The following is a 12175-nucleotide window of genomic DNA, read 5'->3' as shown; positions in this document are numbered from 1 at the left end:
ACTCTAATGGACGCAGGGAGTGCATTCCAGGAGAGAGCAGCTTTGACAGGGAAACTGGTTCCCCCAGCTTTGGAGAGTCTAAATCTAGGAACTTCTAGGCAAAGGTGGTTAGACGATCTTGTGTGGTAAGTTGTTTTTTTTTAGTTAGTATGGCCGACAGGTAGGGAGGAGCGGCATTGTTGAGGTGAGGGATGCCACTCTGAGCTGTATCTTGTCACTAATTTTGAGCCAATGCTGGTCTCTTATAAGATTAGAGATGTGCTCTCTGTGTGGTACGTTCAAGGCTGCTCTCAGAGCATTATTTCGTAATATTTGCATTTTGTTGAGGATATTTTTGTTGGCACCTGCATATAAGGCATTACAGTAATCGAGTTTGGACATTATTAATGCATTAGCAAGCGTAATGCAACTAGGTATGGATAAAAAGGGTCTGCAGGCCCTGATTAGTTTACAGGTATAAGCGGTAGATGAGGCCATGGAGCCAACTTGTTTTTTTAGAGATAATGGAGAATCAAGGTAAAATCCGAGTGTTTTTACCTGATTTACTACTTTGATTACGTTGCCATCGATAGTGAATGCAGCGTAACTGGGACTTAATTTTTTTAGATTGGAGTCAGAGCCCAGAATCAAGATCTTGGTTTTATCGTCATTCAAGCAGAGGCCGCGAGAGGCCATCCATGCCTGAATGAGGAGGTACATCCTATTTACCAGAGCCGTGTCCTCGACGAAGTTGCCCGAAAGTATAAGGATCTGAGTGTCGTCAGCATTGGTGTATGTGACACCCAGTATATCAAGTTTGTGGAAGAGTGGCTTGGTAAAAATTGTATACATTGTCGATGAGACACATGAACCTTGTGGAACACCACAGGTAATTTGGATTGGGTATGCTGAGGGGGGAGAACACTCATAGTACGGTTGGCTAGGAAGGACTGAACGCAGGCTATAGCACCACTCGAGAAATGTGCAGCTGATGCTAGGTGTTCGCATAACACTGCATGATCCACCAGGTCAAAGGCTGCCAAAAGGTCAAGGAGGAGTAGCATAGCTGTTTTACCTTTATCCTTCAACTCGTCGATTTGTGTCTTTAGGTCAATTAATGCCGTTTCAGTCCCATGCTGTGGTCTGAAACCTGATTGGCGTGATCCTAATAGGTGGTTGGCCTCCAAGTAGGTTTGGATTTGGAGCTAGGCTACTCTGTCAATAATTTTGAGGAGAAAGGGAACGGATGTAATGGGTCTATAATTAGCTGGGATGGCCGGGTCTAGAGACTGTTTCTTCAGAAGTGGTAGTACCCATGATTCTTTGAGGCTGGACGGTACAGTGTTTGAATTAAAGGAAGCATTAATGAGCTTAGAGATGAAGGGTGTTAAATATCTAGCTGCGTCCTCAATTATTTGTACTGGACAACTGTCGCCCTGGCAGTTCGAGGGCTTCAAGGAGAGTAAAACCTTTTCAGTTTGCAACGTGGAGATGTTGGTGAAGCTAAAAGGTGTATTCATGATATGATTAGCAATGGGTAGGGTGGGGTGTGTCTCAGTTGAGCACAGAGAGGCCTTTTTAGTTGCTATTTTGGTCTGTAGAGTAGCAATTTTATTAGATAAATCATTTTGTATGCTGGTACACCATTGTTCATCTTTCAGGACATTTCCAGATATGCGGCCATATCCCATCCCATCCTCGTCACCCCTCACCTCCCCAGAGATTATTTGATAAATCTGGCAAGTGCAATGTTGTGATTTTTAATATGTTTTTTAATATGTTTTACCGCGATGTCCACGGACACTGGCTGCTGTCCGCGAATCCAAGATGGCAGGCGTTTCCAAAAATCAGACCACTTCACGCTTTTCACCATCCAATCAGTGGGCGGCCCGAACAGGGAAGTGAGTCCACAGACCGGACCCAGATATCACTAATTGTTTTGGATCAACTTTTTTGTCATTTTAAAAAAAACTACAGGACGGATGTCCACCAAATTTACAAAAGCACGCTTTCGGGACCAAGCCGCCGCTCCTGCCGCAAATTTGGTGAAAATTCCTAGAGCGGTTTGGGCTAACCTAGTGTAAAAAATTGGGTTATGAGAGTTTAGTAGTTGGCGCACAGCACCCCCTTTCAGTTCTACAGGAAATCATCATTGTACTGATTATGTATTTGTGATTTTTCAAGTATGTAATGCATCGGCAGCCTCTGACCATCACTCGGGTTATCCCCTTCATCCAGTTTGATGTCCAGATAGCTCGGTAGCATTATGTCAGTATCGGCTGAATTGAAAGTCCTGTTTTTATACAAGCACTTTATTTGATTATGCACTTTATCTTTATAAACAATATGCTTATATTAGATATGAGCTTGTAATAAGGTTTAATATGTGTATTTTAAACAAACAATGAAATCTAAAATAAAATAACCATATTTTCCAATAGTTTTCTTGTTTGGTTTGAGCTGTGATTCCGAATTTGTGGGCCCCCTTTTTCCCTGATCCTCTGTCGGTTCCCCTTATAATTTGTTTTCTTATTCCGCTAACATGACTTGTGTTCTTATTATATGGGCTGTAGACGTGAGACAAGTTTTTCTCCATTCATTCTATGGAAAAAAAGAGGAATTTTGGGACCCCGCCTATAACTTTTCCCCCTCTTGACGGAACCTCACCAAACTTGAGGATTCGTTTAGGGGGTGCGAAGTTATAAGCTGCCTAAAAAGTGCTCTTCCTATGGGTTTAGCAACTTAACCATAACTACCCGGCCGCTACTGCGGGCCGTGTAATTAATATATATATATATATGGGAAATTTGTGAATATATGTGTGCCTGTTCAAAATGTTCAGCATACTTCCCAACATGCTACAAACCTGAACTGAAAGCTGGCATGTGGGTAGGTTTCATGGTGTAGTATAAAATATACATTTTTAGTTTTTTTAGTTTCTTTTAAGCAGTCTGCATTGCTTACCCCTGCCATCTGCGGATATGGGTGGGTGTGTGTGTGTGTATGTTCGAAATGTTCAGCATACTTCCGTGAGAAACCTTATGACATACTCACGCTTATTCCTCGGGGATCCGCTTATGTATCCCGACCCTGGGGGTGTACAAGCGAGGGAGAATCACCTGAGTGGAGGGGATTGGGAGGACAATGATAAGGGATGAGATGTGGTATCCCCACGAGATGGTAGGGGAAGTAGAAGAAGTCCCAGAAGCCTTGGTGGGATATGCAGGTTTCATGGTCCGTAAGCAAAGAGAGGCAAATATGTCGAAAGGGGGAGGACAAGATAAGACAAAGATATAACGTCTGTCCCAACAACTATTTATCTGCTCCTAGTTTAGACCATACAAAGTGCTATGAAGACCAGTACCCTACTGTCAGGGTGTCTGGGTTAGAGAGTAATCTGACACAAAGAGAATCACATGTATTATATAAAAACAGGACCAGGAGATTCCTCTCTCTCTTTTGCCAATCGTCTTATAACAATGTCAGTGAAAGACCAAAACCCTCATTGGGTTTTGTAGCCCACTCCCCATTTCCAATAAGTACTGGAACGAGGAAGAGACGATCGGGAGCAATGAGCATTATCCATAGAAACAACATAGGGATACAAAGTGAGGCTTACCATCTAACACCTTTGAATTGTCCCACTAATAGAGTCAGACAACGTCAGGCACTTTACTCCAAAGAGTTTTTCTGCCAGAAGCATAGAGCGAGCTAGGGATGCTGACTGGACCAGAGGAGCCAAGGAGCAGAGAGGTGCAGGAAGAGAAGCCTGGAGGATCCGAAGGAGACCAGCGTGCTGAGACGCTGGTCCAATGTTCGTGAGGGGCTGCAAAGTGGCTAGGGAGTCGTGTCTCCAGGGAGCAGGACTGAGGCAGCCTGCATCCTGCTGGCGGTGTTCAGGGAAATGCCCATTCCCTTGGGACGTGTGCTGGTCCCAAGGGTGCCTCAGGGGTAGGCGGTGAGACCCTGACCTCGACCCAATGCATCCAGGAAAGACTGCTTGCCAGCGCTTCGCTGCCCGGTGAGTTTCTAACAAGTGAGAGTAAGTCGGGAGCGTGCGGTTGGCTGGAACAGAAAGGAAGAGAGACAATATTTTGTAAAGCGGCATGGAGCGGAAATCTAGAGTGAAAGCATAAAAGGACAGAAAGTAAGAATGAAGGAACAAGTCAAGTGGGAAGAAGGAGAAAGCGTGCTAACAGCGCAGAAATAAAGCAAAGTCGTACCGGTAAAGACATTTAAAGAGATATAGAAGTAAGAAAAGACCCGAAAGGAGGAAACAATTGCACAAAAGAGTGAACAAAGTGTGCAAGAGGCATGATAAGGAAATGGAAAGGTGCAAGTGTGCACGATAAAAAGAAGGAAGTGTGCAAGGGGCACAGCTCAGAGAAAGTAAAGCAAAAGAAGGTGCAAGTGTGCACGACAAAGTGGAAGAAACACACAGAGATAAAAAGGGGTGCAGGAAGCACCTGAAGATAAAAGGTTAAAAGGAAAACAAGTACAAGACATAAAGAGAGGGGTGAAAGATTAGAGTGGTTGCGCTTAGGAGGAGCAAAGAGTCAGGCGTTTTCAAAAGTCTGATTCTACACCATGAAAGGATTGTATGTGAAAGGAACTGTATATAAGAGAAAGGTACACCCTGACAAGCTGAACTTGTGTTTGAAACTAGAGGGGCCTAAGCTTGGGGAAGGGAACGCTGAGAAGCCCAACAAGAATTGTGTTACATTTTATTTTGTATTGCACTGCGTAAAGAGCTGCCTAGGCTCGGGGACGGGAACCCTAAAAGGCCTATTAAAGACATTATAGAACTTTGTGGAGAGAGGCCTACACTGTGGGAAGGGAACCCTGAGAGGCCCAACATGAACTGTGACTTTCTTTGTTTGGAACTGGACAGATCGAAGCTTGGGGAATAGAACCCCAAGAGACCCACAGACATTGTAAACTCTATTGGCTTACTGCAAGAGCCCTAGGTGGAAGGTTCCATGGGCAACCCTTCTGAGTTGAACTGTTTTGAACTGGCAGAACTACACCTATTGGTAAGACTACCTGAAGTCAGCCGTGGTTTGACTTTCTTTTTTTTGTAAACACTATATTTTTTTCAGGAAGACTTCTTATCACAGTTTGTCAAAGAGTGAGGGCAAGCATAGGTATAGACACTGACGGATTTTAGTTTTGGACTTTCAGACACTGACGGCCCTCAGAAACATCAGTTGAGGGAACAATCCCCTTTAGAGTTGGGGCCAGTTAGGTATTACACCAAGTCCGGAACTTTATTAAATACATGTTTTGAAACTGCTACCTTTCAGTCTGTGTCGCTCTTGACACCATGCCGGTCTCACACTTCCCAACATGCTACAAACATGAAATTAGGCATGTGGGTAGGTTCCATCCATGGTGTAGAAAATTTAAAAAGTATACAATATACATTTTTCAAATTTCATAATTTTATTTTTAAGTGGTCTGCAATGCTTATCCCTGCCATATGGCTCTTTGCGTCATAGCATTGCCATAGGTCTACGTAAACTTCAGCAGTTCATTGTTCCTAAACAGGCCACAGTATCAGCATTCTAGCTGACATTAGCAGCACTCACTTTTGAAGTCATGTGGGTTACACAAAACAGTGATTTTCTAGTAATGCGGGTGACAGGAAACATTGCATGTCTCTTCAATAGTGTCTGCAAATATGTTGTCTGTCACATTGTGACAAATCTCTCAAGATAATTACAGGAACTTCACTTCCCACAGAAGTTGATGAATGTACGCCCTCTCAGCAGTACGAAGCTTACATGTTTCAGCCGTACACATACGGGTACAGCATTTCAAGCTTACACGCTTCAGCCCTACATGTACAGCACTTATGTTGAGGTTTCTGCTGCCTCGGCTGTAGATCGGGACACCAATAATGTTGCTGTGCAATCTCAACACTCCAACTCAAAGTAGCTCGAATCGATTGTTTTATTCGGGTAACCCAAACAACCATGCAAAATCATCATCTATATTTGTTCATTGAATGAACTTCAAACTGGGACTGAATTGGGAATTACTGTCCAAAGCACAAGTACACCTGCTAGTCACTCATATTAAAAAAAGAAAGAAAAAAAAAACGCCAAGCAGGGCAGCTTTTAAATTATTTTAAAATGCAGGGAAACCAAAGACACTGTGTTCTTTGAGTAAGGTCAAAGTGCATGTTTATTCTTGGCTTCTTACTTCATCAGAGAATCATATGATTTTCAAGTGTGTTAAGCTCTCTGAACCCTAACACCGAGTTACAAAATAGCAGCATAATTCACAAGTGCCCGTTCCATCTGTGCAAATATTACCAGTACTTCTGAATCCTATTACCTTACCATTAAAGCAGGTTTCTTCAGATTTAGTCTCTAGACCTCAAAATTCTGTGATGACTGATCTGTCTACTCCGTCTGCAACCAGCTCTTACCCCCCATTGGATGCCATCATTCGAGAGCTTGATCAAGTGAACACTCAACAACCTTTTGTTCCTGTTCATTTTTCTTTGGGCCAAGCTGTACAAACACAAATTACACCTCCCATCAACTCTGTGAGCGAAAAGGAGGCCGACGCCATCGCAATGAATCAAATACGCAATGCAGTCGACTCTTATTTAGCTTCTTGAATTCAGCCCTCTGCTCCCACGCCAATCCAAAAGCCCCAAGAATTGAATCCCAATCTGCGTCAATGGCTACTCCCTAACATTGCCCATACAGACGCAGATGCCCTACGTCTCACTTCTTGCCCTTCCAGCATGACGCAATCCCAAGCTCCACGACCCACGGTAACTTTTTCCCAGACATCATCTGATGCGGCCTTGTTCACTAATATCAAGCTACAAGCTGTCCATCCTATGCCCAATAGGCCACTTTCTTCAGACACACGGAATTGTCACTCCCTAATTCTGAAATGCCAAGGAGGTAGTTTTGACACCTATGATCTTAACAGACAGAGTGTGTTAAACATCTCCTCAGAGCTCGTGGAACTCGAAGATATTTGCTCGAGTGATATCGAACAAATCAAATTCATTTCTGAGTCCACTTGCTCGATTGTGCGCCTATCGATTCCTTCGGGCATTGTACTAAACACAGTTTGGAAAGCCAAAATGCAATTGTTCAACATGGGCTTTTTACTAGCGCAAGACCCTGCGTGCACACCGGTGGGAAATGATGCAAAACAACTGCTATCCAACACCTACTTGAATGAACCAACACTGAAACATGCTTACCGCAAACAGCCTTACATGTCATAACCATCACTAACACCTACTGAATGCCATCTCACTATCGCTATTTGGAACACACGAGGCCATTCACATCTACAGGCGTCCATTGCTAGTTTCCAGGCAGAGTATGACATCATAGCTTTGCAAGAAACTTGGCTCTTGCACCCACCTGCTTGGAACAACTATGAGATTGCACCACTTCCAGCTATTGCGGGCCTCAATGTCGTCTGTCTTCGGGCCTTTTGGTAGGGGTGAATATGGCAAGGGGTTTCGCTGTTCAGCCATGGACTACAGTTTCTGCTTTTATACAGCTTGTGAAAATTTCATGTCCATCTCACACCATTGCCTTGATCAATATTTACTGCAATCCTCTTGGGTTAACTGACTCTGCTTTCTATGCAGGCCTAACCAGTATCCTTGACTTGATACTCGTAACCCCGGGAATCACAGATACAATTATTGTGGGAGATCTTAATTTAGACTGTCTGCACCCCAAAGGGAAAAGAACAATTGCAAAGGTCAAGCGGTGGTCAGCATTTATGTTGGAACGTAACTTTCACATGACTAAAGGCTCGATTCGGAGTGATATTCCAGCTCACCCAACATGGCACCGAGAGAACACAAGCACCACTATTGATTACATGTATATACACTCTAATTTCAATGGACAGATACACATGTTTCAAGTTATTCCTCAGACGCATAGCGACCATCACTTGCTTTTGCTAACATTAATCTGGAACTGTGCACCACTCAACAACTCTTTTTTCTTACAAAATTCGATTGTTAATAATGCCAAATCTCGCTTTCGTTGGTCCGATAGCAACCTCTCTACCTTGTCACAACTAGTTATCTACAATAATCAGTCTCATCACCCTACCCAGTATACCAATATTCTAGCACATTCAAGAAACCAGTGAAAAATGTGACTCATCATGAGTCCTCTCAAACATTCCTTCAATCCACTAGTCAAAGCCAGAAAGACTGAGTACCAGGGTGAAAGAAGACTTATTTGCAAACTAAATGAGCCAAGTCGCAACCAACATCTAAAATCTGCTAAATGCAGATATCGCAACTGGATGCAACAACATAAAGCTCACATTATCCAGCGAGATGGCGAACACATGCTCAAACTAATAGCAAATAAAAACACTACTGAAACTTGGGCAATATTTAATCAGTGTGCCCACCAGACCCAAGCTGCTATGCAAGTTCTTAATGTGACAGAGGCACAGTGGAACCAGCATTATACAACTCTATATGCGGATCCGACCTTCTCTAATCTTGCCTATCGACCTTAAGGTCCTCAAACCTGGTTTCTTGAATGTTCTCCGTCTATTCTTGAGGGTTATATCAAGCACATTAGCTCATCGCGAGCCATGGGACCTGATGGCCTCAGTAATTTTATGTTTAAATCTAATCCCTCTATGTGGGCAATAATCTTGAATAATATTTTCCAACAGATCATGGCTTCTTGCACCATTCCCTATTCCTGGAAAACCTCCATTATAGTTCCTATCCATAAGAAGGGTGACTGCACCCTTCCCTGCAATTATAGGCCGATTGCATTACTGGATGCACCTGAGAAACTTTTTTTCAAACTCATGCTCCGAGATTTCATTCTTTGGACCAAAACCACCCATACTAGAGACCAGCTCTGGTACCTCGGTCTGTATTTTACACCATTGTATATTACTGTACTTATTCCACTGTATATTACCTCCACATTGTTAAGTATTCCTGTACCCTTATCACCTCTTGTCTGGACCTAGCTCCAGCCCTGCTCATTCTTGCTTATTGTATACTGTACTATGACCATGCACATGTACCTGTACATATTGTATTTATTGTAGAATGTACTATGATTATGTAGATGTACCTGTAACAAAGTTGAGCATATTCTGATGCTCCAGGGCTTGTTGCGCCTTACAAATAAATAAACTAAACTAACTAAACTAAACTAAACCCTTTTCAGACAGGGTTTCTAGCAGGCATGGGCACAAAATATTAACATGCTCTGCCTCAACGCAGTTAAGTTTCAAGCGCAAGCAGCTAAACAAGCAATCTATTTTGCCTTCGTAGATCTGCACACAGCATTTGACGCCATTTCTCGGCCCCTACTTTTTGCTAAACTTGCTAGAGACAAATGTCCTACCACATTAAAACAAATTATTTACTCGCAACATTGCAAAACTTCAATTCGCATCAGGCTAACTCTAGGAGGATTACTCTCTATGGCAATGCAACTACCCGTGGTTTAAAGCAGGGTTGCCTTTTGGCGTCCGCAATTTTCAACTATTTTATGCATGCGGTCCGGCAGGTCTTTCAGCCGATACCATCTGACTCACCTAAAATCAACAATCAGACTCTTATGTATGCCGATGATTTGGTATTAATCTCAAAAACTCTCAGTGGATTTCAAAGTCTACTTGATGCGTTCAACAACTACATAATACAAAATGAATTGTGGGTCAACACTTCAAAAACACAGATTGTTGTGTACAGACCTTCCAATTCGGCTTATCATAAATTCCAATGGACCATTAACCATATCAATTTGGTAGTAGTTCCAAATTACATCTATTTGGGAATGGTGTTTGATATTAGCGGCTCAGTCGCCAGCCACTTAGATGCAGTACAGCACAAGTTAGACACAGCCATTTCACAAACCAAAATTATAATGCATCGTTTTGGTACCTTTACAATGAAAGCAGCGCTGATATATTGGAAACAAAAAGCTACCCCTTGCATACTATATGGCCTGGAATCACAACCACCATGGTCCCCTGCGGTGCTAGATAAAATTGAAAGCAAATTCTGGAAAGCGATTCTTCAACTTCTCCAACGCATTCCAGTGGTTTGGGTGCGCTTTGAACTAGGCCTAACGTCCCTATACGCACAGTACCAGTGCAAAGCCAGTACCCTCCTCCGTAAATGTTTAATGTCAACCAAGGAGATCAATCTCTTACAATTCCTGTCTGATTACATTTTCAAATAGGAACATCACTTTGTCAAACATTGGTTACGTGCTGTCTATACCATCTTAGTACAAGCGGACGTCACTCTTAACACGCTTATTAACAATCCTGACAAAGCGAAAAATCTTATCTACCGTTGTGATTGGATTAAGACCAGATCTCGATGTCTTCAATATAAAACTGCCATTCCTGAAAAATTTAGACACAAAAGCCTGGGATCCATGGAACCGTACCTCCTCAGGTTACCTTGTAAAAAGACACGCTCAGGAATCATCAGGCTGCGCTTCAACTTGTGGCACACTCGAGAACTCTTGTGCAAACGTAAGTGCATCGAGCTGAAGTCATCCTTTTGTCGATTCTGCTTAGATACCAAGGTGCTTGAAACTTTAGAACACATTGTGTCCCTATGGCAGCCTTAATTCATGAACGATTGAAATATTTTTCTGGTCACTGCAATCATTTGAGAATTTTGGACCCAGTTGAGAGGTGGTCCACATTGCTGCGTACAACAAATGTTTCTCTACAAATTGCAACTGTTAATTTACTTCATGCAGTGAATCTCACCTGTTGAGCTGTTTATGCATTTGTTTTTGAAAGTTGTAAACCAATTTAATTTTTCTTTTTAACTGTTTCATCCGATTAATTGTGTAATTGGAAATATCTCTTTGTTTGATGTATTTTAACTGTACTAGATTTGCTTTGTATTTTTCTTATTATGAATATTTTAAACTGTAAAGTTTTGTATTGAAAAGTTGATTAAATTCAACAATATCAATTTTAAAAAAACATAGCAACATTTTCATGGTAATACCATGCAACACTCGGACCCTACCATAACTCAACCCTCAACCACCAATTGTTAATGTTATATTATGTTAACTGCATTTATTGAGTGCACGTAGACCCAAGGGCATCCTGGCACTAAGGAGGAGGTGAGGGGTGAGATAAAGGTTGCTGTTATTAAAAAAGCAGAGTCTTTAATTTCTGCAGGAAGGTCAAGTGATCTGCCGTAAGGGCAGAGGTAGGTTGTTCCATGCGTTGGCGGCGGCAACCGAAAAGGCGCGTCCTCCTTTACGGGCTAGCCTAAAGCGAGGCACCATAATCCGAAGAGTGGCTAGTGAGCGAAGGGCACGAGTAGACAGGGAGCGGGAGAACTTTGTTTGCAAAAATTATGCTCGGGCCCCATGGAATGCTCTATGCACTATGCACATGGACTTAAACGTGATCCGATGAACGATGGGGAGCCAGTGCAGTTGTCTCAACAGAGGGGTTATATGAGCACCAAACAGAGGGCGAAAGATGGATCTGGCCGCAGCATTTTGAAGTAGTTGCAGCCGCCCAATTAGATAGCCAGGTTGGGCCAGATAGAGTGAATTGCAGTAGTCAAGGACAACCATCGGGGCCTGATTAGCTGCAGCAATGAAAGGAAGTACCTTCCTGAGAATCCGAAGTTTGAAGTGGCCGGATTTGCATACTGCACTGACCTGTTCATCCATGGTTAGTGTGGCAGAGATCCGCACACCGGGATTCCGCACAGAAGAAACTGGTATAGGAAGAGGGCCGAGGGAAGTGGGCCAGAAATCAGCCATCCAGAAAAACTGAGGAGTGGACTTACCCACCACTAAAACCTCAGTTTTACTGGCATTCAGTTTCAGTCAGTTCCTTGACATCTATGATCCCAGCTCCTCAAGGCAGCATCTTAATCGGGAAGCCATTTCAGATTTACTGAGATCAAGATGAACCAGGATCTGAGTATCGTCAGCATATGAATAGAAGCGGAACCCGTGGGCCGAAATAAGGAGCAGGAGTTATCTTATATAAATGTTGAATACAATGGGAGAGAGTGCTGATCCCTGAGGGATTCCACAGGAAAGAAAGGCTGGAGACTAGCGAAAAGGAAGAAGAGTGATTGACTGGGAACGATCAGCTAAGAAGGCTGTAAACCAGTTGAGGACTTGGCCAGAGATCCCTGCCTCAACAAGCCGGGAGA

At 43.0% G+C, this 12175-nt stretch overlaps 1 protein-coding gene across 8 annotated transcripts in view; it reads right to left on the bottom strand.

The window, feature by feature from the left end:
- TRAF2 (TNF receptor associated factor 2) overlaps positions 1-12175 on the bottom strand; it is a 1562837-nt gene that overhangs the window by 444166 nt on the left and 1106496 nt on the right. The window lies entirely within an intron of this gene.

Source organism: Ambystoma mexicanum, chromosome 8, assembly GCF_040938575.1.
Source record: "Ambystoma mexicanum isolate Mex_15411 chromosome 8, UKY_AmexF1_1, whole genome shotgun sequence".
Lineage (NCBI taxonomy): Eukaryota > Metazoa > Chordata > Amphibia > Caudata > Ambystomatidae > Ambystoma > Ambystoma mexicanum.
The sequence above is the reverse complement of the archived record's forward strand: the minus strand, read 5'-3'. Positions and strand labels throughout refer to the sequence as shown.